At 50.4% G+C, this 25,561-nt stretch overlaps 1 protein-coding gene across 26 annotated transcripts in view; it reads left to right on the forward strand.

Moving 5' to 3' along the window:
• LOC140388298 (contactin-4-like) overlaps window positions 1-25,561 on the forward strand; it is a 3,617,424-nt gene that overhangs the window by 2,843,388 nt on the left and 748,475 nt on the right. The window lies entirely within an intron of this gene.

Genomic DNA, 25,561 nt, shown 5'->3' on the forward strand with positions numbered 1-25,561 from the left:
ATGTAGCTAATTTGGATTTAGAAACCTGGGTACCACAGTTTGCAGATGACACAAAGTAAGGGGATTGGCATATTCCTTCAGGAGGACACAGACAGATCAGGGGAAGGTGGAAGTTGCAATTTAATGTTAATGATTTTAGATTTTAAAAAGCAACACATTGGAAAAATGTTGGAGAGTATTAATGAACAGGAAAACCTGAGTTATTTAGGTTACTCCTTGAAAATCTGAGTGTTGGTAGATGAACCACTGAGGACCAGATCATTGTTTTATCTTCAATAGAAGCATAATACGATAGCAAAGAGTTTATAATAAATTTTGTATAATGCAACATTAGACAAGTTAGGGTATTGTTTGTGCACTTCATTTATAGAAAAGATTTAAAGCCATAGAAAGCAAACAGCACACGTTCACTGGGAAGAAACCGGGATGAAAGACTATGAGCTGGATTCTCCGTTCTGGAGACTAAGGCCTGATTTCTCCAGGAACTCACTGGCAACGGGATTCTCTAGACCCGCCGGCAGTTCACCCCCGCCCATGGGTTCCTGGCAGTGTGGGGTGGTTTCAGTGGGAATTCCCTCTGACATTGGAAGGAGCAGAAAATCCCGCTGCCAGCGAACAGTGCACTTCCTCCCTCTGCTGAGAAACATACGGCCTGAGAATCCCATCCTAAGTGCTGCCACCGGTGGAGAATAAGGAAACTGCGTGCTGCCGCGAGGAGCGCCATCCAAGAGCAATTCATGTCATGCAAATGGGTCAGCGTGCAGCCTGCCCAATTCTCAGCCCCTTGGCGTCTGATCCTCTGGGGTTGGGATTCACGTTCAGAGCCTGACAAGCTGGAGCAGCATTTAAGTACTCCACTTAGCAACAGATTGCCATTCCAGCAAAGAAAATGGCTGCTAAAAGACTAGTACCGAGGTTCCTGGACTCGGAAATGAAAATGAAATGAAATGAAAATCGCTTATTGTCATAAGTAGGCTACAAATGAAGTTAATGTGATAAGCCCCTAGTCGCCACATTCCGGCGCCTGTTCGGGGAGGCTGGTACGGGAATTGAACTGTGCTGCTGGCCAGCCTTGGTCTGCTTTCAAAGCCAGCGATTTAGCCCAGTGCTAAACCAGCCCCGATTGAACACCTACTGCATGTGGCCGAGGAGAGGAGCGACACCTCTTCCCCAGAGTAGGGAGGAGATACAAGTCCACAGCACTGAACAAGGCCTGGGATGAGGTGGCAGAGGCTATTGATTTAGCCAGCCTCAGCAAGAGGAATAGCACGCAATTCCGTCAGAATATGAACAATATCCTTAGAGCAGGTTGGGTAAGTAACCACCACTGTGCCCTGGCATCACTCCCCATCCCTCCCTCCTCACATTTGCCCTCACTCCCTTAGAGGCCAGTAACACCCTGCCTGCCTTGATTTTCCTTATAACCCATCCTTCATGAATCCCCAAAAGATGTATTGTCCTCTTTGGCCAGGAGCCTTGCACAGTCATGCCACCAGCAATAACCCCCCCCCCAAAAAAAAAACTGCATCACTGTTTTACTATGTCCTTTCTGTGTCCCAAAGGATACACACCCCACACATTCCCCACATCACCCCACCCAAAATCCACGCATGGCACACCCAGCCTGATCGCTGCCATGTGGAAAATGCAAGCTTGGAAGTGCCAACCTGACACCCTGGCAGTGCCTTTGCCAGCTGGCAGTGCCAGGCTGGCACCCAGGTGGCAGAAGCAGTGCCAGGATACCACCCTCCCCAAAGATATGCACCTGGGGGCCTCTGATCCCCAGGGAGACCCCCACAAGTGCCGATCTGTCTGGCTCCTGTTTGTTGAGACCAGTACTGAACATGGCTCGCCCAAGGTCTCCAAGGCAAAGAGGATAGATCCCAATGTCTTGGGTGCCTCAGGGAAAAGCTTTTAAGAGTGAGACGAGCTGTCTTTCTCTAATTTGCAGATTTGCCAAAAGGTGATCTCGCCCACAATGGACAGGGTTCACATCGCAACATTTCACGAGACTGCGAGAGATCTCGCGAGGCGTTGCAAGCCAAGTAGATCTTGGGAGTGGGGTCTCCCGGCTTTTTTCAGCCAAGTTGTGTCTTGCCATGCTGTTTTCGGGTGCAGCATGGCCGTTCAATCGTACCCCATTTCTTTTCTCTTTGCAAAATGCCTAACAAATGAGGCCAGATTGTCTGTGGACGCTGTTCCCATCCAGACCCGGGGAAGACATTGACATCTCGGTACTGCTTTCACCTGCACCATCCACCATCGGTGGGGAATATTAGTGATGAAGCTCTAGCATCACTCTCTGGTGAGCACCACACACACATGTTGTAGCACTTCAGGTGGAGGCAAGGACTCCCAGGGAGTGGACGATCGGAGAGCTGCCTGGTCCCAGGAAATAGCTGTCACCCAGACAGATATTGCGCTTGTGGAAAAGATGATCCCATCACAGGTGCAGGAGAATATCCAGGATCTACAAGAGTGGGTGTCGGCAACATTGCAGTGCCTGTAAGGACAGCTAGAGGGGCCCACTCGCCTTCATACTCAGGAGATGGTGCCGACAATGCGTGATATCAAAGCCAACACTGAAGGGTTGGTGACCGTGGTGGAAGGCCTCAGGCAAGACGTCATTGCCTTGTGTCAGAATGCACAAAGCTTGCTGTCCATGGCTGAGACCCAGGACAGGAGAGCACACTCGCAGAATGACATGTCCTGGGTCCACATGAACATTGCTGCAGTGCTTCAGAGCTTGACCCATTCACAAAGGGTCATGGCTGAGGACATCAAAAGCATTGACCGGGCGCTGACTGACCATAGCCTGTTACAGAGGGCCATGACCCAGGCTGTGAGGGGCATGGGTCACTCCCTGAGGGACATAACCCAGTCTCAGTCCGCCACGGCTGAGAGCATCGACACCGTGGTTCAGACAAGGACCGGCCTCCAGGACTGGCAGAGCCAGGTGTCGGTGAAGCCTCCGGAGCTCACACCGGCCTCCACTCTGTCCCAGGAGGTAGGCCTGGCACCAGCGAGGGAGGAATTAGTGGGGGAGGCGCTGGAACACTTCAGCCCTTCTGAACCCATGCCCGCCTGACACTGGCATATCTGCTGGGTAGCGGGCAGAACAGGGTGACATTTCATAATTTGTGACACGTTGTCACCTGTGACATTCAAAAGTCGGTCGGGCCCATCCAGGTCAAGGCCCTCCAGAGGACAAATGCCAAGGGCACCATAGGGCAGAGGGTGAAACAAACAACAGGCAATCTCCACCCCTGATGTGCTGTCTGGGGAAAAATGTAAAACAAGTGGTAGGCTGTGAAAGATAAGAAAGATAGATGACACTTAAGTTGGCACAGGTTTAGCAGAGAACAGATAGTAAGGGGAAGGACACACATGTTGTAAATGGTCACAATTAAACACTTTTGCACCACCAGTCCGAAATGTCTATAACCTCTGCCTGAAGCGTGTGAAGGATGGGCTGGGACTGGGTGTTGTGAGGCAGCCGGGTGGGCCGGGTTGTGGGCAGGGCGCCCATGATTTCCGGCTTGGATCACTGCCTGTGCGGAGTCTGCACGTTCTCCTCGTGTCTGCGTGGGTTTCTTCCGGGTGCTTCGGTTTCCTCCCACAAATCCCAAAAGACGTGCTGTTAGGTGAATTGGGCATTCTGAAATCTCCCTCCATGTAGCCGAACAGGCACCGGAATGTGGCGACCAGGGAATTTTCACAGTAACCTCATTACTGTGTTGATGTAAGCCTACTTGTGACAATAATAAAGATTATTGTTATTAAACATGAATGTCCTGTATGCTTACACCCTCACCAAGAAGTTGCAGGGCATGGAAGCAGCAGTGTAACCCCACCTTGTATGACATCATCCCCAGTGAGTGCACCCTAATCGGTCAGCCTGTGCCACAATCCCCTCAACCCCCGGCCCCTTTGAAATGACGTAGTCTGCACTGCATCCCTGTCCCCATCAATGACTGCCACTCGGCCTGTGATGTGGGAAGCCTGTATCCTCACCACCTGTCCCTGCCAGCTAGAGTATTGGTGACTGCCGCAACCAGTGTAAGTCAATGATGCCCAAACAACAATTCGGAGATTATTCAGGTATGACGAGCTGGATTCTCCGATTTTGCGGCTAAGTGCCGATGCAGGTCTGGGAACTGTGGCGTTTTACGACGCCAAAATGGGAACCAAACCCTCACCGATCCTGGAACCAGTGAGGGTCTAGCAGCCTTGCCCGGTAAAACTCCCGGCTGCCACTACCAAAATGGCCGGAGAATGGCTGGGTCCGTGGCCGCGCATGCGCGTGGCGACTACCTGCAGCGGTTGTGCCATAAAACATGGCATCGGCTGTGCGCGGACCTGACCTGCAAATACTGCACCTTTGGCCATCCCCCGTCAGTCCCCCAGCCCTCGCGGAAGACCCCCCCAGCCAGCAACATGGCTCCCGGCCGCTGAGACCACGCGTCACCCGTACAGTCGGGAACTCAGCCCATTGGAGGCGGGGCATCGGGGAGGGCCTTCCGATGATGCGGCAATGCTGTTCCTGTGGCGTGCGGCACGTGACACGATGATGCCATTTCGGAGGGTGGCGGAAAATTGAAAACCAGCGTCAAACCGGCGCCGCAGCTGATTTGGCCGTCAGAAGGGATTCTTCGCCTAATTGCCGATTACGATATCGGCATTGGGCAACGGATAATCCCCCACCATATGTCTGAAAAAATACTGTATCAATATAACTCGGCCACAGATCCACGAATTTCCCTCGACTTTCTGGTAACAGGAAGTAAATTATCTACAATGCTCCTAAATCCAATGCGATGCAATTTAGAAATCCTCAAAGAAGTGAGAAAGGAGATAATTGGATCATAATTTTGGAGATAGTTAAGCTAGGGGATATTACCTGTGGACTGGAAGATAACAAATGTTATCCTGTTTTTCAAAGAAGGAGTGAGATTTCAAGTTAGAAATATTGATCAGTTAGCCTAATGTCTGCAATGTGCAAAATGCTTCGGATCATCATGTGATATCATCAAAACATGTCAGAAGAGCAGTTAAAGCATAAATTATGAATAGGGCATGATTTACTCATCCACTGGACTTCTTTGATATGGTGGAGAGAGATTGACTAATATAGCAGGAAGCTTCACACAAGAAAGCACAAAGCAAATGAATTTGATTAATTCACAGATAGCTTTTTGTTTTAAGAATTGAGGAACGTTTAAAAGTTGTCAGTGGTTTTGGTTGGGGTGGAGGGGAAAGAATATGTGGGGATAGTTATCTCGGACCATGCACTCCACTGGCTGGATATTCGGTTCAGTACGGGACGCGAGCAGAGGCCGGGGTGGAGGTTTGACTCGGGGTTGTTGGTAGATGGAGGTTTTTGTGATAAGGTGCGGTTGGCAATTAGGGATTATGTGGAGTTCAATCAGAATGGGGAGGTGTCGGCGGGCATTTTTTGGGAAGCACTGAAGGCAGTGGTCCAGGGAGAAATTCTCATTTACAGTTCATGCGAATAAGGAAAGGAGGGCGGAACATGACCGTCTAGTGAGCGAGATAGTGGAGGTGGACAGGGAATATTCGAGGGTGCCCACCATGGAGAGATTGGCGAGGAGGAAAAAGTTGCAGGGGCAATTTGACAGGCTGACAACGGGGAGGGCGGTAGGGCAACTGCGTAGGGCAAGGGGGTGCAATACGAGTATGGGGAGAAGGCGAGCCGAATGCTGGCGCACCAGCTGCGGAGGCAGGCTACGTCCAGGGAAATATTGAAGATCTGGACTGGGGATGTGGTGTCAGAGCCAGGGAAGATAAATGAGGCATTTAGAGAGTATTACCAGGGACTTTATGAGGCAGACCCAGGAGGAGAGGAGGGGTGGTTTCTGGACAAGCTGGAATTTCCCCAGGTGGAGGAAACAAAGAGGCAGGCGTTGGAGGAGCCCCTCGGGCTAAGGGAGGTGCTGGATAGTATCAGGGGTTTAAAGTCGGGGAAGGCTCCTGGGCCGGATGGGTACCCGGCAGAATTTTATAAGGAATTTGCGACGGAGCTGGCACCACATCTGTTGGGGGCGTTTAATGAAGCGCTGGAGAAGGGGGAGTTGCCGGAGACGATGAAGCAGGCAGTAATCACACTAATCCCCCCAAAAAGGAAGGATCCGGTGGAATGTGGGTCGTATAGACCCATATCACTATTGAACACGGATGTGAAAGTATTGGCGAAGTTGTTGGCAGGGAGGATGGAGGATTGTGTCCCGGGGGTGGTTGCAGAAGATCAAACAGGCTTCGTGAAGGGCAGGCAGCTCGCGAGTAATATAAGACAGCTGTTGAATGTGGTGATGAATCCGTCAAGAGTTCTGGTACCGGAGGTGGTGGCGCCCATGGACACGGAGAAAGCATTTGATCGGGTGGAGTGGCGGTACTTGTTCAAAGTTTTGGGAAGGTTTGGGTTTGGGCCGAGATTTGTGGCATGGGTGCGGTTGCTGTATGTGGTGCCAAGAGCAAGGGTGAGGATGAATGATATGAGCTCACAAAGCTTTGACTTACACAGGGGTACATGGCAGGGATGCCCGCTGTCGCCGCTGCTGTTAGCGCTGGCCATAGAGCCATTGGCGATGGCTCTCAAGGGGTCGGCAGAGTGGCAGGAGATAATGAGGGGACAAAGGGAGCATCGGGTGTCGCTCTTTGCCGATGACCTCTTGCTGTATGTTTCAGATCCGTTGGAGAGTATGGGAAGGATTATGGGCCTGCTGGGGAGGTTTGGAGGGTTCTCTGGGTACAAGCTGAATGTAGGGAAAAGCGAGGTATTCCCAGTGAATGAGTTTGCACAGCAGGCTAATTTAGGGGGAATGCCATTTACGATAGCGAGGGATAGGTTTAGGTACTTGGGGTTTCAGGTAGCGAGGGAATGGACGGGGCTCCATAAGTGGAACTTCACGTTGCTGATGGAGAAGGCCAGGGAGGATCTTTAAAGATGGGATACACTGCACTTAACATTGGCGGGGAGGGTCCAAGTGGTGAAAATTAATATTCTGCCGAGGTTCTTGGTTATCTTTCAGGCTCTCCCAATCCTTTTACCAAAGGCCTTTTTCGGAAAGTGGACACAATCATCTCTGACTTTGTATGGGCGGGGAAGGTGCCGAAGCTGGGGAGGACCCTGCTACAGAGGCAGAGGCAGCAGAGGGATTGGCGTTGCCAAACTTGCTTCATTATTATTGAGTGGCGAATGTGGACAAGGTGCGGCGGTGGTGGGAAGGGGAAGGGGTTGAGTGGGTTAGGATGGAGGAGGAATCTTGTAAGGGGTCTAGTTTGAGGGCTATGGTGACGGCAGCATTGCCAATGGCTCTGAGTAGGTATTCAGGGAGCCCAGTGGTGCAGGCCACGGTGAAGATATGGAATCAGCTGCAGAGGCATTTTAGAGTGGAAGGGATGTCAGTGCAAGAATCATGGGTTTGAGCCGGGGGGATGGATAGTGTGTACAGGAGGTGGAGGGAAGTGGGGCTGGTCAAGGTGAGGGATTTGTATTTGGAGGAAGGGTTCGCCAGTCTGGAGGAGCTAAGGGACAGGGTAGAGCTGACGAGGGGTAGTGAGTTCAGGTATCTCCAGGTTAGGGACTTTGCATAAAAGGTCTGGAAGGGGTTCCCTAGATTGCCGGGATACGCCCTACTGGAGCAACTGCTGCTTCCGGATGAGGAAGGGGAAGGAAGAATTGGGGATATATATAAGTGGCTGGGGGAGCAGGGAGGCGAGCGGGTGGTGAAGATCAAGGCGAAATGGGAAGCGGAGTTGTGAATGGAGATCAGTTGGGGAGTATGGAGTGAGGCACTGCGAAGGGTAAACGGGACCTCCTCTTGTGCAAGGATGAGCCTGATACAGTTTAAGGTGGTGCACAGGGTGCATATGACTTGGGCGAGAATGAGTGGATTCTTTCAGCGGGTAGCAGATGAGTGTGAGAGGTGTGGGCGGGGGCCAGCGAATCATGCGCACATGTTTTGGGGTTGTGGAAAATTGGGAAGATTCTGGGCGGGAGTGTTCGCGGTCTTAGCCAGGATAGTGGAGGAGGGAGTGGACCCGGAAACCTTGGTGGCGATATTTGGAGTTTCAGAGAAGCTGTAGCTCATGGAGAGGAGGAAGGCCAATGTCTTGGCCTTCGCCTCTCTGACTGCACAGCGACAAATTTTGCTGGAGTGGCGGTCGGCAATGCCACCGGGGTTGGCAGCATGGTTGGGTGACCTGTATGACCTGAATCTACTTTGATTCAAGTTTGAATAAAATGCGTTTAAAATAAATAAATAAATAAAAGTTGTCAGTGGGGCATTATCATTGCTGGTCCAGAAAGCCCATGCCAGTCTCAGCCTTTTCCAACACTTTTATTTTTGCCTTTACTGCAGCTTAAAAACCAGTCGCACAAACTCAACACAAACGCAAAAAGCTCTTTAAAGATTCACAGTATAACTGTCACACCATTGTTCTTTTAAATAGCCTTTTATAGCTTTTCAATCTGAGTACTACAGATGTGATGAAACCTGCTAATGCTGTAAGGAAGATTGTAACTCAAACTCAGTCAACTTTTCGGATCATTTCCGGAAATATATTCTTCGAGATGGAAGATCAAAATTTTCAGAAAACTGTAATGGAATTAAAATACATACTGCTTCATTTTTTTGCTGCAAGAACCCACATTTCCATACCCATGAAACTCTGTTAATCTTATTTGAAAATCATACAACTTTACTTGAGGATGATCCTCCTTTAACTTGGATCAAAGGCACCAGCAAGCACGTATCATTTAAAAAAAAATGTATTCAAATTTTCACAAACTATCAACAAAATACAGAAAGAAAAGAACAACCCCCCCCCCCCTCCATATGCATAAATAATAAATTAACAGCCTTCATCAACACAAAGGCAAAAATACACACCCACTCAAGAAAAACAAACCATCCCCGCCCCCCCCCCCCCACCCCCAAACCCGGGTTGCTGCTGCTGCTGACCACCTTCTAACATTCTGCCAGGATGTCTAGGAACGGTTGCCACCGCCTGAAGAACCCTTGCACCAATCCCCTGAAGGCAAATTTCACCCTCTCCAATTTAATAAACCCCACCATATCGCTGATCCAGGATTCCACGCTTGGGGGCCTCGCAGCCTTCCACTGAAGACGAATCCTTCGCCGGGCTACCAGGGACGCAAAGGCCAGAATTCCGGCCTCTTTCGCCTCCTGCACTCCCGGCTCCTCTGCCACCCCAAATATTGCGAGCCCCCAGCCCGGCTTGACCCTGGAACCTACCACCCTTGACACCGTCCTCGCTACACCCTTCCAAAAGTCCTCCAGCGCTGGGCAAGCCCAGAACATGTGGGTGTTATTTGCTGGGCTCCCTGAGCAACTAACACACCTGTCCTCGCCCCCAAAGAACCGACTTATCCTTGCCCCGGTCACGTGAGTCTTATGCAGCACCTTAAATGGTATGAGGCTGAGCCTCATGCAAGAGGAGGAAGAATTCATCCTCCCCAGGGCATCCGCCCACATCCCCTCGTCAATCTCCTCACCCAACTCCTCCTCCCACTTACCATTTAGCTCCTCCACCGAGGCCTCCTCCTCCTCCTGCATCACCTGATACGTTGCCGACATCCTCCCCTCTCCAACCCACACCCCCGACAGCACCCTGTCCTCGACCCTGCGTGGCGGCAACAGTGGGAACTACACTACCTGCTGCCGAACAAACGCCCTTACCTGCATATATCTGAAAGTGTTCCCCGGGGGGAGCCCAAACTTTTCCTCCAGCTCACCCAGGCTCGCAAACTTCCCGTCCACAAACAGGTCCCTCATCCTTCTAATACCTACCCTGTGCCAGCTCAGAAACCCTCTATCCATCCTCCCCGGGACAAACCGGTGGTTCCTCCGAATCGGGGACCACACCGAGGCCCCCACCTCTCCCCTGTGACGTCTCCATTGCCCCCAAACTTTTAGGGTAGTCACCACCACCGGGCTCGTGGTATACCCCGTTGGAGGTATACCAGCGGCGCTGTCACCAGCGCCTCCAGGCTCGTGCCCACACAGGACGCCATCTTCAGCCTCTTCCATGCTGCCTCATCCCCCTCCATCACCCACTTACGCACAATCGCCACGTTGGCGGCCCAATAATACCTACAGAGGTTAGGCAGCACCAAACCCCCCCCCCCTCCCCCCATCCCTGCACCGCTCCAAGAACACCCTCGGGGTCTTCTGCGCCCACACAAACCCCAGAATGCTCCTGTTAACCCGCCTGAAGAAGGCCCTCGGGATCAGGATGGGGAGGCATTGGACCAGGAACAAAAACCTCGGGAGCACCGTCATTTTAACTGACTGCACCCTACCCGCCAAGGAGAGTGGCAGCACGTCCCACCTCTTAAACTCCTCCTCCTTCTGCTCCAGCCTCGTGAAGTTAAGCTTATGTAGTGCCCCCCAGCTCCTAGCCACCTGGACCCCCAGGTACGTGAAACTCCTCTCCGCCCTTTTGAGCGGGAGCTCACCAATCCCCCTCTCCTGGTCCCCTGGGTGCACTACGAACAACTCGCTCTTCCCCACATTAAGCTTGTACCCGGAGAAATCTCCAAACTCCCTAAGGATCCTCATCACCTCAGGCATTCCCCCCACCGGGTCCGCCACATATAGCAGCAAATCATCCGCATACAGCGACACCCGATGCTCCTCCCCACCCTGCATCAGCCGCCTCCAGTTCCTCGACTCCCTCAAAGCCATGGCCAGGGGTTCAATCGCCAGTGCAAAGAGCAGGGGTGACAGGGGACACCCCTGCCTTGTCCCCCGGTGTAGCCGGAAATACTCTGACCTCCTTCTGTTCGTGGCCACACTCGCCACCGGGGCCTCATAGAGCAGCCTCCCCCACCTGACAAACCCCTCCCCGAACCTGAACCTTTTCAACACCTCCCACAGGTACCCCCACTCCACCCTAACAAAGGCCTTCTCCGCATCCATCGCCGCCACTATCTCCGCCTCCCCTTCCATCGCCGGCATCATTATAATATTCAAGAGTATTCATACATTAGTATTCAACTGTCTCCCTTTCACGAACCCTGTCTGATCCTCGTGTATGACCTGCTGCACAGTCCTCTATCCTCATGGCCAAAGTCTTTGCCAGCAACTTTGCATCTACATTTAAGAGTGAGATTGGCCTATATGACCCACACTGTAGGGGATCCTTGTCCGGTTCAGGATCAGGGAAATCAGCGCTCTAGACATCGTCGGGGGCAGAGCCCCCCCCTTCCCTTGCCTCGTTGAAGGTCCTTACCAACAGCGGGCCCAGCAGGTCCGCATACTTCTTGTAAAATTCAACCGGGAACCCATCCAGCCCCGGTGCCTTCCCCGCCTGCATGTTCCCTATTCCTTTGACCAATGCCTCCAACCCAACCAGCGCCCCCAACCCCGTCACCTACCCCTCCTCCACCCTCGGAAACCGCAGCCGGTCCAGGAAGCGACCCATCCCTCCCTCCTCCAGTGGGGGCTCAGACCGGTACAGTTCCTCGTAAAAGTCCCTGAAGACCCCATTGATACCCACCGCACTTCGCACCATGCTCCCTCCTCCATCCCTAACTCTCCCGATCTCCCTAGCTGCCTCTCTCTTCCGAAGCTGGTGCGCCAGCATCCGGCTCGCCTTTTCTCCGTATTCATATACCGCCCCCTGCGCCTTCCTCCACTGCGCCTCCGCCTTCCTGGTGGTCAACAAATCGAATTCAGCCTGGAGGCTTCGCCGCTCCATAAGCAATCCCTCCTCCGGGGCCTCCGCGTACCTTCTATCCACCCTCACCATCTCCCCCACCAACCTCTCCCTCTCTCACCTCTCCCCCCTCTCCTTGTGTGCCCTAATGGAGATCAGCTCACCTCTGACCACCACCTTCAGCGCCTCCCAGACCACCCCTACTTGCACCTCCCCATTGTCATTAGCCTCCAGGTACCTCTCTATACACTCCCGGACCCGCCCGCTCACCTCCTCGTCCGCCAGCAACCCCACCTCTAGGCGCCACATGCGCGCTGGTCCCTCTCCTCCCCCAACTCAGGGTCCACCCAGTGCGGAGCATGATCAGAAATGGCTATCGCCGAGTACTCTGTATCCTCCACCCTCGGAATCAGCGCCCTGCTCATGACAAAAAAGTCAATCCGGGAATAGGCCTTGTGGACATGGGAGAAGAATGAAAATTCCCTGGCCCCCGGCCTCGCAACCCTCCAAGGATCCACCACTCCCATCTGGTCCATGAACCCCCTCAGCACCTTGGCCGCCGCCGGCCGCCTGCCCGTCCTCGACCCAGAGCGATCCGGTCCAGCACCGTGTTGAAATCCCCCCCCACCCCCATTATCAGGCCCCCTGTCTCCAGGTCCGGATTCTGGCCCAGCATATGCCGCATGAACCCCACATCGTCCCAATTCGAGGCATATACATTGACCAACACAACCCACTCCCTCTGCAGCTTGCCACTTACCATCACATACCTACCGCCATTGTCTGCCACAATGCTCGACGCCTCAAACGCCACTCTCTTCCCCACCAAGATCGCCACCCCCCCGATTTTTTGCATCCAAACCCGAATGAAACAACTGCCCTACCCATCCCTTTCTCAACTTTACGTGATCCGCCACCCTCAGGTGCGTCTCCTGAAGCATGGCCACAGCTGCCTTCAGACACTTCAGGTGCGCGAACACCCAGGCCCGCTTGACCGGCCCATTCAATCCCCTTATTCCAGGTTATCAGCCGGATCAGGGGGCTGCTCCCCCCCCCCTCCCCCGCCGACTCGCCATAGCCCTTCCTAGGCCAGCCACGTGCCCGCGCCCCCCGCACGACCCGTTCCCCACAGCGGCAGACCCCCGCCCCGACCTCCTCTACCAACCCCAGCTCCCTCTTGGCCATTCCAGCAGCAACCCGGTACCCCCCCCCCTCAAGCTAGGTCCCCCCCTAGCTGCATTGCTCCCCCCATTGCACTCCCGTAAGTCAGCTGACTCCTGCTGACACCAGCCACTCCCGCCACTCCATCGACACCCCCCCCAGTGTGGAACTTCCCCCCCCCTTGTCCACCAGCAGGATCTCATCCATTCCACTCCCAGCGCGGGAGAAAAAGCCTGTACTTCCCAGATCCGGCCCCGCCCATTCAGCCCTAAACGCGGGAAAAAAAACCACGCTTTCCACTTGCCTGGCCCCGCCTCCCATGGCAGCTCCCTTTCCAGGCCCGGTCCCACTACCCCCAACTCAGGCCTCTCCCCCTTCCGCTCCCCCACGGGCTCCACCTCCCCTACCGACCATCAACCACCCAAGCAGTTTACCTACCCCATCCCCCCGCCCCGCAAGCACACACGGTGGAGCTAATCAAAACAATGCCCAATCAACCCCCAAAAAACAAAGAACCCCCCCTTGAAACACAACCCAATAATCCCCAAACATCCCTCCACCTCGACCCCTCGTCCCCGACCCTGAGTCCGAGTCCAGTTTTTCGGCCCATGCCTCCTCCGGGGACTCGAAATAATGGCGTTGATCCTTAGAGGTAACCCACAGACGCGCCGGCTGCAGCATACCGAATTTTACACCCTTCCTGTGCAGCACTGCCTTCGCCTGGTTGTAACCAGCCCTCTTCTTCGCCACCTCCACGCTACAATCCTGGTAGATCCGGACCTCCATGTTCTCCCACCTGCTGCTCCGCTCCTTCTTGGCCCACCTTAACACACACTCTCGATCAGCAAACCGATGGAACCGCATAAGCACCGCCCGCAGCAGCTCGCTGGGCTTGGGCCTCCTCGCCAGCACTTGGTGGGCCCCCTCCAGCTCCAAGGGCCCCTGAAAGGCCCCCGCTCCGATCAGCGAATTCAGCATGGTGACCACGTAGGCACCCACGTCCGATCCCTCCAGCCCCTCCGGGAGACCCAGGATCTGCAGGGTTTTCTGCCTCGACCGGTTCTCCATCTCCTCGTGCACCTCCACCTTCACCGCCAGGCCCAGGATCTCGTCCTCATTCTCTGAGACCTTCTGCCGGACCTCCCGGATCGCCGCCCCTTGGGCCGTCTGGGTCTCTAGCAGCCTATCGATTGAAGCCTTCATCGGCTCCAGCAGCTCTGCTTTCAGTTCCTTAAAACAGCGCTGGAGAAGCTCCTGCTGCTCTTGCACCCACTGCCTCCACGCTGCCTGGTCTCCGCCCGCCGCCATCTTGGTCCTCCTCCCTCGCATCTTTCTTTGCTTCAATGCCACTTTTTTAATCGCCCCACTCCTGGTCCAATCCATACACTATCGGGGGAATGTTGCTGTCCCCTTCCCACACCGGGAAACATCAAACAAGCGCCGTTACGGGCCCTAAAAAGAGCCCAAAAGTCCGTTTTTAGCGGGAGCTGCCGAACGTGCGACTTAGCTCCGCATAGCCGCAACCGGAAGTCCCGCAAGCATGTATCATGTCTCACAGTTTTTTTTCTATCGGGATGGATATTCAAGAAGTTTATCCAACCCATGACCACTCACGCCAACCATTTATTGACGACGTCACGACAAGTATCTAAAAACAAAATACTGCCGAATGTTGAAAATCTTAAAGAAAAGCAGAAAATGATGGAAATACCCAGCAGGTCTGGCATCACCTGTGAAGAGATAACCAGATAATCCTGTCAGTGACTGGGCATACAGTGGAGTACCTGATGACTTAGCGGTTTTTCACCCGCTGTCAGCTTATGTCTATGAATTCGCCAGCAGGAATACAATTATGTAAGGAAACGGCATTAAGTTTTTGAGCAAGTCTCAGAGAAAGAGGAAAGAATTTGAATCTATTTATTGCCCTTTGTTCCTTGCAATTTTCTCATAGAATCATAGAATCCCCACAGTGCAGAAGGATGCCATTCAGCCCATTGAGTCTGTACTGACCCTCTGAAAGAGCACCCCACCTTGGCCCAAACTCCACACTATCCCCACAACCCCACCTGGAGCCAAGTTAGCATGTCCAATCCATCAACCTGCACATCTTTGGACTGTGGAAGGAAACCGGAGCACCCGGAAGAAATCCACACTGATACAGGGAGAAAGTCCAAACTCCACACAGACAGTCGCCTAAGGTCAGAATTGAAACCGGGTCCCTGGCGCTGTGAGGCAGCAGTGCTAACCACTGTGCCGCCTGCAGTCCCAAAGAGCCATTCGGCCCATCGGGCCTGCACCAACCGTTCAAAAGACCACCCTACCTAGGCCGAATCCCCCATCCTAATCCTGCAAACCCACCCTAAGGGGCAATTTAGTATGACCAATCCACCAAACCTGCACATCTTTGGACCGTGGGAGGAAGCTGGATTACTCGGAGGAAACCCACGCAGGCACAGGGAGAAGGTGCAAACTCCATACAGACAGTCACCCAAGGCCAGAATTGGACCCGGGTCCCTGGCGCTGTGAGGCAGCAGTGCAAACCACTGATCTTCCGTGCCGCTGGATCAATTTTTATTTTTTTATTATTAATTCATTGCATTGTTGGAAATGCCACCATTTGCTAAATTGTCCGCTCTTCGGGTGGTGAGGAGCAATGAAATTCTGTCCCAATGACTAGGCCTAATTTGTCCTCAACCAATACCACTGAAAATAAGTTGACCTGTTCAGTATATTAGTGGGACCTTTATGTGCAAATTGCGTTGCCCGCACAACAGCAATAATTACCCCTTTTAAAAGCAAATCATTGGCTGTGGAATGGTTTGTACAGATGCAAGTTCATTCTTTCATTCATAGTTATACAGGAATCCGAAAAGATTGGTCAATTTAGAAATTCAAGTGGTTGAATAGCAAAACCTTTACTTCTGCGATAATGATCCATGTAAATGCTGGACTTACATCCCAAAGAATGTTAATGGCTATCACGGCATCACTTTCGGCTTTCAAGATGAGAAGCATTGGATCTTTCAACTATTGTAATCAATATAACTATAATAATATAATCAACATAACTATAAAATATATTTTAAAATGTAAATACGACAATGTAAAATGAACAGATGAAAGACCTGTATTTAGCCGTCAAATTAGCGTTTGTTTTCCATGAGCTTTTGATAGATTGTTGCATTGTCAGCATTGTGGTATTCGCAATTCTGTTGGCAGTCATGTCAATTAAGGCTTTCGGCTCCATTAAGCTCTTTTATTTAGGACAGGCCTTTAAGAAGGCTCCACTGTATAAAATTAAGAAGATAACAAATATTTGTGAATTACTTCTCAAATTCTATTGCGCAAAGGGATTATCCATGAAATAGATAATTATTCAGGAGTATGTTGCAAAGTTGGAATTTTCTTTGCTGTTATTCCTCTTGGGGAGTAGGATGCTGTTATTGGTTTCTGTTCTAAGTCTACTAGAAAGCACCAGGTTTCCAGAAATATTTCAGAGCATTATTTATTTTGTTCTTTAATTTTGCTGACTGTATGAATTTGAGCAGAACAAAGATAAGTGCAGGAAAGGAGTGAGTTGTTTGGCTCTTTTCCTCTGTGTGACATTGAATCAAGTTCATCGCTGTTTTTGATCCATACTGATTGCATGTTTTAAATGTATGAAGGTCAAAGAACAGAGAAAGTCAATTTTCACCTTTCTATACTCTTCCATCATCAGCTAATTGTTTGATATTACTTTCACTGGGATTTATGAAAAATAGTCTTTTGATGGTAACAGTAAGGTCAATCAATCGATATCTATTAATCATCTATTCAGAGTTTAACAGTAAGAGTGAAAAGGAACTTAACAAAAGAGATAAGAAAATTTTGATATTGTTGTTGGTGTAATTTTGAATTTGCTTTTAGTTGATAGAGGATGTTACAATCTCTGTAGAGGCTGTAAACTTTTAAAGATAAATTTGAACTTCTAGTTGACCCCAAGGATGACATGACAAGATATCATATTTTATGTCTTGCATTGTAACAAATGAAAAGTACTATTGACTAAACATTATTTTTAGGAAGCAACTTGTCATGTTAGGTACACTGGTCTAAAACTGGCTGCAACTGGATGCAGCTTAGATCAGAAAGATACTCCAGACCTTGAAGTTAGTTCAATCAGGTTTATTGAACTAATAGCACAGTTAGCACAGTTCTCTGTGAGTTGGATTTTTTGCTAACTTAAGTGTGGTTACTCTGTCTGACTGAACCAGACTAGCTCTTAGCCACGTGGTGGAGGTGTGAGATTGTAACAACACCCTTGAATGACTCTCTAGATGTTCATCAGTGGAAAGAGGTGGAGTGTGAGTGCCTCGTGGATATTGTGGACCAGGGGCCTGTGATCCGTCTCAACTGTGAATGTCGGCAGGCCGTAGACATAGTCGTGAAACTTGAGAATGCCAGTGAGAAGGCCCAGGCATTCCTTCTCGATTTGTGCATACCTTTTTTCGGTGGGCATTATTGCCCTTGATGCGTAGGAAACCGGTGCCCCAGGATGAAGTGTCATCGCGTTGCAGCAGGACCGCAACGATGCCATCCTGGCTCGCATCAGTCGAGATTTTTGTTTCCCTGTCTGGGTCGAAAAATGCCAATACGGGTACAATGGTGAGCTTGGCTTTCAGCTCCAACCACTCTGCCTGATGGGCCACCTTCCACTCGAAGACAGTGGACTTCTTCACTAGATTTCGTAGGGCCATGGTGTGTGAGGCCAGGTTTGGGATGAAATTGCCCAGAAAATTGCCCATGCCCAGGAAGCGCAATACCGCCGCCTTGTCTTCCGGGATCTTCATGGCTGCGATGGCCTTGCCCTTGTCTGTGTCGGGGCATACGCCCTGCTGAGAGATCTGGTCTCCTAGGAACTTGAGTGTCGACATGCCAAAGCAACATTTGGCCCTGTTCAGCTTCAGGCCATTGGCGTAGAATACCTGCTGGAGATGGGAAACATGCTCCTAAGGGGTCGTGGACCATATGAAGACGTCGTCCATGTACACATGAACCCCTTCGATGCCCTCCATCATCTGCTCCATGATGCGATGAAATATCTACGATGCCGAGACATTGCCAAACGGCATACGGTTATAGCAGTACCTGCCAAACAGTGTGTTGAAGGTGCAGAGCCTTGATCTTTATGTTGTCATTGTCTACAGGAATAGTGCCAGAAGACTGGAGGATAGCAAATGTTGTCCCCTTGTTCAAGAAGGGGTGTAGAGACAACCCCGGTAACTATAGACCAAAGAGCCTTACTTCTGTTGTGGGCAAAGTCTTGGAAAGGTTTCTAAGAGATAGGATGTATAATCATCTAGAAAGGAATAATTTGATTAGGGATAGTCAACACTGTTTTGTGAAGGGTAGGTCATGCCTCACAAACCTTATTGAGTTCTTTGAGAAGGTGACCAAACAGGTGGACGAGGGTAAAGCAGTTGATGTGGTGTATATGGATTTCAGTAAAGCGTTTGATAAGGTTCCCCACTGTAGGCTATTACAGAAAATATGGAGGCTTGGGATTCAGTGTGATTTAGCAGTTTGGATCAGTAATTGGCTAGCTGTAAGAAGACAGAGGGTGGTGGTTGATGGGAAATGTTCAGCCTGGAGTTCAGTTACTAGTGGTGTACCACAAGGATCTGTTTTGGGGCCATTGCTGTTTGTCATTTTTATAAATGATCTGGAGGAGGGCGTAGAAGGATGGGTGAGTAAGTTTGCAGATGACACTAAGGTCGGTGGAGTTGTGGACAGTGCGGAAGGATGTTGCAGGTTACAGAGGGACATAAATAAGCTGCAGAGCTGGGCTGAGATGTGGCAAATGGAGTTTAATGCAGAAAAGTGTGAGTTGATTCATTTTGGAAGGAATAACAGGAATACAGAGTACTGGGCGAATGGTAAGATTCTTGGCAGTGTGGATGAGCAGAGAGATCTCGGTGTCCATGTACATAGATCCCTGAAAGTTGCCACCCAGGTTGATAAGGTTGTTAAGAATTTAAAGCTATGTCCCCTCATGTTAGCCATCATCATCCAAGGAAAAAGGCTCTCACTATCCACCCTATCTAATCCTCTCATCATCTTGTATGCCTCAATTAAGTCACCTCTTAACCTTCTTCTCTCTAACGAAAACAGCCTCAAGTCCCTCAGCCTTCCCTCATAAGATCTTCCCCCCATACCAGGCAACACCCTGGTAAATCTCCTCAGGGCGTGGAATGCCCTGCCTGCAACAGTAGTGGACTCGCCAACGTTAAGGGCATTTAAATGGTCATTGGATAAACATATGGATGATAAGGGAATAGTGTAGATGGGCTTTAGATTGGTTTCACAGGTCGGTGCAACATCGAGGGCCGAAGGGCCTATACTGCACTGTAATGTTCTATGTTCTAACCGTGCATGTGCCATCTCACTGGTGAGTTCCTCCCGCTTCGGGATGGGGTAGTGTTCACGTATTATATTCTGGTTGAGATCCTTGGGATCAATGCAGATGCGCAGGTCTGCAGAGAGTTTTTTAACCACCACCATCGAGCTGACCCAGTCAGTCGGTTAGGTTACCCTGGAAATGATCCATTGCTGCTGCAGCTCCTTGAGCTGTTCCTTCAGGGGCTCCTTCAGTGGAAGCGGGACCCGGCGTGGTGCATGGACCACTGGCTTGGCATCAAGTCGCAGTTGGATCTTGTACCGATATGGCAAAGTGCCCAACCCGTCAAACAGATCTGGATACTGAGCGAGAATGTCGTCAATGCCAGCTTGAAGGTCCAAGTTGGAGGATGTCGTTGAATAAACCTGCTGCACCAGGTTTAGCTTTTTGCAAGCATGCGTGCCCAGTAGGGATGCCCTTTCCGGCTTGACAATTTCTCTGGTTAGAGACAAGTAGATGGCAGGACCCCAGTGCCGTGATGGCGTTACCGTTATAATCCAGGAGCTGGCAGGCTGCTGGAATGAGCTTGGGGGGCTTCTTGATGCGTTTGAAATCTGCCTGTGAGAGGAGGTTGGCAGAAGCACCTGTGTCCAGCTTGAACTGGATGGAGCAGCGGTTGACCTGCATCGCCGCACGCCATTCGTCCTCCCGAATCCACAGCGAGGATGGACTGAATGGGAGATGAGTTAGGTGTGGAATGTTCACGTGTGGTAATGATGCCCACTCGGTAGGCGGACTCCAGGCATTCGTCATCTGGATCTGTTGTGCTGCCAGGATCAGAATCCTGTAATCGTAGTTCCACATTCTGGACGCGCCGTCATCAGAATTGGGAGCGCTGGCCTCTGACTAGTGGTGCAGACCTGCCAAGGCTGCATAGTGTCCAGGCTTCCCGCAGTTTAATCATCGCCTGCCTCTTGCAGGGCACTGTCCCTTTAAGTGGGCATTGCCATAGTTTGGGCACGCCATGACGTCGGCGTCGTGATGCAGTTTACGTCGTCGCACATGCGCAGTGCGGTCGGCAAACGTTTGCATCTGCGCAGTGTGGGTGTCAGCCGCTTCATTATCCCATTGGCATCGCGCATGCGTGGGGCTCCGGGAAAAGCGCGCGAGATGGCCTCTGTCTCCAATGCTGAGGCGCTGCATCCGGGAGATGGCCTGCATACTCACTGCCTAGTGGGAGGCAAGTTTATTAATTTTCAGCTGATTTGTATTGGGAATACCAATTTTTTTGCATGCTCATGCACTGTACATGTTTCAATCGTGACTGGCAGGGTCATATGCTTGATTTTTAAGAGCTGCTCTCTCAGAGGATCAGAGTGAACTCCAAACACGATTTGGTCTCTGATCATGGAGTCAGCAATATCACCAAAGTTGCAGGACAGCGCGAGCAGGCGGAGGATAGTTAAGAAGGCATTGAAGACATTGTTTGAATATGTAGCGCTCGAAGATTTCATTGGTGTCCACTTCACAGTGACTCTCGAACTTGTCCAGGATGGTCTGAAACTTTGTCTTGTCCTGGCCTTCGGCGAAGTTAAACGAGTTGAAGAGTTTGATGTCTTGATCACCTGCTGCTGAGAGGGGAAGTGCGATCTTTCTTGCATCAGACGCACCCTCGAGGTCTGAGGCTGCGATGTACAGCAGAAACTTTTGCTTGAATGTCCGCCAGTTGGCACCGAGATTGCTGGAGGTCCTGAGCTGGTGAGGAGCCTGAATCTTCTCCATGGTGCTGGGATACATTTGCTGGTCGTCAGGGAAATGATTCAGGTAAGTCACCTTAAATTAGTAGTCTCCTGGTATCATGTCGTGTTCGGTATAGTGGTCGAACACTGGCTGCAACTGGGTGCAGCTTAGATCAGAAAGATACTCCAGACCTTGAAGTTAGTTGAATCAGATTTATTGAACTTATAGCACAGTTCTCTTTTGAGTTCGACTCTCTGCTAACTTAAGTGTGGTTACTCTGTCTGACTGAACCAGACTAGCTCTTAGCCACGTGGTGGAGGTGTGAGATTGTAACAACACCCTTGACTGACTCTCTAGATGTTCATCAGTGGAAAGAGGCGGAGTGTGAGTGCCTCGTGTCTTTTATAGTCAGATCCCACCCGGGAGTGTCCTGCCTGCTTATTGATCATGTCCTGTTCTCTGTATCCATTAGCTGCTTGTCTGTATATCATTATGTGTGTGTCCACATATCATGACACGACTTACATTTCAAACTACAGAATAGAACCTTCCCCTTTTGCTTTTAACACAGATGAAAAACCCACTTCACGGGAATACTTTACACTGTCCTTTAAAGTCGATTTTCCCAGACCCAGTTGAATGTGATTCTTAGCTCCCAAGGATTTACTTCCATTCCTTCCTTTTCCCACCTGGTAACCTTTAACCCAGAACTGTCTTCAACTGTGAGGATTTCTCCTGGCAATTCTCCCTCTAGTGCAAGCTAGGTAAATCTTACCAGCCTCATTTAAAAAAAGACTTTCTGGAAATCTATCTGAAGTAAAGTTAATTATGATTAACTATGACTTACATAATCAACAGCATTACTGCACTGATATCCTTCACGAGCTGCACGACACGCTAAATATCAGGAATGCAACATTCATTCAAATTAAACCTTGGTTTGTATGAATTCTATCTCTTGTACTCCATCACATTCCGAGTCCATTTTTAAAAAAATTTGTAAAATAGATTTAACTGGAAAGTGGAATTTCCACCTTAGGCAGAAATTGACTGACCTGTGATTTTAGAAAACAAAGATTTCTGGGATAAAATTGTTGTTCTGATAATTTTTCTGTATGCAAGCCCAATAATTCTGAAACTTCACAAAAATGCCCATGTTCTTTTCATTCTGTTTCAATTAATTTACTTGTAACTCATTTTTTTCTCTTTCTCTTTTACTTTACTATTGAGCATTGCACTTTAAACAAACTTTCTCAAGATCTATTGTACGTGCTCTAAACATGACAGTTGCACTTCCATGCTTCACTGCCTGCAGATCAATTGGTACACTTTGACTGGTGCACATGTAACAGGATTAAATGTTCTTTACAGCAGCACTCGAGCCATTTGTTAGTTTCTGTGAAGTAGAGAACGCTGTTCTCTGAGGGCTTCCAGATAAGCTGTTGACATTAACTTAGGACGCCCTTCTTCAACATAAAGGTGTAGTTAGTAAGCGCCAGTGACAGACTTTCAAAGTGAGAACTGAATACAAAACCTCTCTGAAGTAGAAAACATGCTAAATTAAACTGATGGTCACCGCTTTTATTTTTTTGTGATGTTTCTACAAAACATAGGAGCAAAAGTAGGCCATTTATCTACTTTAATCTGTTTCACCATGCAACCTGCAACCGAACATCATGGGCGGCATTCTCTGTTTCTGAACTTGGGGATTCAGGTAGCGAGGGAATGGACGGGGCTTCATAAGTGGAACTTAACAAAGCTGGTGGAGGAGGATTGGGGATATATATAAGTGGCTGGGGGTGCAGGGAGGCGAGCGGGTGGTGAAGATCAAGGAGAAATGGGAAGTGGAGTTGGGAATGGAGATCAATTGGGGAGCATGGAGTGAGGCACTGCGAAGGGTAAACGGGACCTTGTTGCTCTTTCTAGCTTTAGTCTATTTGCTCTGTTTAGGTCACCTTTGCTCATGAGTCGCCAGGTATCTTTATGATACCGCCACGTGGTTCAAGTTCAGGTTATGATTAATAACACAGCACACCGCTTAGTAAGGATTAAAACAACGGTCATTTATTATATACAACAAGCAATATTAATACCCTAATACTACTTTCTATATAACAAACCTATCACTACTGGCCAATATTTAACTTAGGAAGAGCCCACCAGGTCAGGGAAACGAATGGCTTGTCCAATCAAACCTGGCCCGCGGGATTCAAAAGGCTGCTACAGGTCGGTGGCTAGGTGTCTCTACCGGATAGCGATCATTGGATTCAAACTTACGATACACGGTGGCTGGTCTTGCGAAGGTCTCGAGCAGGCGAAGAGGAGAGAGAGAGAGATCTGAACTTGGACCTTCACTTTTATAGGGCCCAGGGGCTTCCCGCCTCCCGGGGCGGCCTTTGCCCCTGAGCCCCAAGTGATTGGATTCTGTCCCCAATCTCTGGGGTCGATGTGTCCAATGGTGAGGTGATTCCTCGATCGGGGGGTGGTCGCTCACCTGTCTTTGTTTCGGCCACTGCAGGTGCCGACAGGTCTGGCCCGGTATTCAATTGCTAATATGTTGCAATTGTTCCCGGGGATAGCCGAATTGACTGTGGATGTCTGAGTAGATTAGGTGTAAACAGTCCTGAATGCAACTGCGGATACCTGGGTTGATGGGCTGTTGATAGCCCTGAGTATCGATCTGGGCTACGTTCCCAGAGCTGAATATGCAAACCTGTCTGCAGCTCCCTGCTTGTGTCTTCTTGGCTGCTTTTCCCAGCAGTCTTTCGGGTTAGCCATTTTAAACTGGGTTTTGGCCAGTTTAATCGGAACGCAGCCATTTTACATGGCTACAACCTCCTCTTGTGCAAGGATGAGCCTGATACAGTTTAAGGTGGTGCACAGGGTGCATATGACTCGGGCGAGAGTGAGTGGGTTCTTTCAGGGGGTAGCAGATGAGTGTGAGAGGTGTGGGCGGGGGCCAGCGAATCATGCGCACATGTTTCGGGGTTGTGAAAAATTGGGGAGATTCTGGGCGGGTGTGCTCGCGGTCTTAGCCAGGATAGTGGAGGGGGGAATAGACCCGGAAACATTGGTGGCGATATTTGGAGTTTCAGAGAAACCGGAGCTCATGGAGAGGAGGAAGGCCAATGTCTTGGCCTTCGCCTCTCTGATTGCACAGCGACGAATTTTGCTGGAGTGGCAGTCGGCATCGCCACCGGGGGTAGCAGCATGGTTGGGTGACCTGTATGACTTCCTGCAGTTAGAGAAGATAAAATATGAGTTAAGGGGCTCAGCAGGGGAGTTTGAGAAAAGGTGGGGGATGTTTGTGACCGTGTTTGAGGAGCTGTTCATCGCAGGTGGGTGGGGGGGTGGGTGATGAGGAGGAGGGGTGGGGGGTGGTGAAAAAGGAGAAAAATCTGTACAAACTGTATAGTTGATTGTTGGGAAGAATGTTTCCCAGGGTGTTTATTTGCTGTAACCTACTTTGATACAAGTTTGAATAAAATGCGTTTCAAAGAAATAATAATAATTTCCCCCTGATCATGGCCGCTGAGAATGTGGATGACGAGACCTCCCAATTCTGGTAGTTGGTTACATACCCGTCAATGACCTGTGATTCCTGATCGCAAAAAGCCATATTGGCGAGGAGGGCTGTGTCCAGCCTCCATGCGGAATTTTGAGCCCGGCCCGACTCCAATCTCACATCCACTTAAATATGGTGAAATTTGAATTCAATAAAAATCTGGAATTAAAAATGTCTAATGATGACCATGAAACCATTGTCGATTGTCGGAAAAACCCATTTGGCTCACTAATGGACTTTAGTGAAGGAAATCTACCAGCCTTACCTGGTCTGGTCTAGATGTGACACAGCAATGTGGATGGCAATAAATGCTGGCACAGCCTGCGACTCTCACATCCCATAAATGAATTTGAAAAAAAGTGTACTTACCTTTTGGAAGTGTCCCTGCACTCCAGGGTTTCCCTGTGTTATGGGGTCCACCAAGATGACCGCTCTTGGTGTCGCTGTTTCCGCTGCCACCATGTGTGACCTGTAGTAGCCAGCATTTTACCCACCCTGGTTCCCCTTCTTGTGCCAGTCCTCTCCCCTTGTCCCACCCATCTCCATGCCCCTGTTCGCCCCCCCCTTGCCCCGCCAGGCACTCCCTCCCCGTTGGGAGCTGTGCCACCCGTAATTCCCTGCACTGGTTTGCAGCTTGCTGACTGGTGTGGTGTCCCCCCCACCCTCCCCCGGAGAGATCCCGGTCTTCCCCGACCTATTGTGTTCCCCTGCCCCCTTCTCTCCCTCCACCTGTTTCTGAACCTCTTCACTCTTGTCCCTTCCTTCCTGATACTTACAACTAGAGCAGAGGTGAGGCAGATCTCTCCCGCGCAAATGTCTTTCTTTTCAGAACAGTAAGAAATCTTACAACACCAGGTTAAAGTCCAACAGGTTTGCTGCAAATCACGAGCTTTCGGAGCACTGCTCCTTCCTCAGGTGAATGAGGAAGGTGAAGGAGCAGTGCTCCAAAAGCTAGTGATTTGACACAAACCTGTTGGACTTTAACCTGGTGTTGTAAGACTTCTTACTGTGCTCAC

Source organism: Scyliorhinus torazame, chromosome 13 (genome assembly GCF_047496885.1).
Source record: "Scyliorhinus torazame isolate Kashiwa2021f chromosome 13, sScyTor2.1, whole genome shotgun sequence".
NCBI classification, from domain to species: Eukaryota; Metazoa; Chordata; class Chondrichthyes; order Carcharhiniformes; family Scyliorhinidae; genus Scyliorhinus; species Scyliorhinus torazame.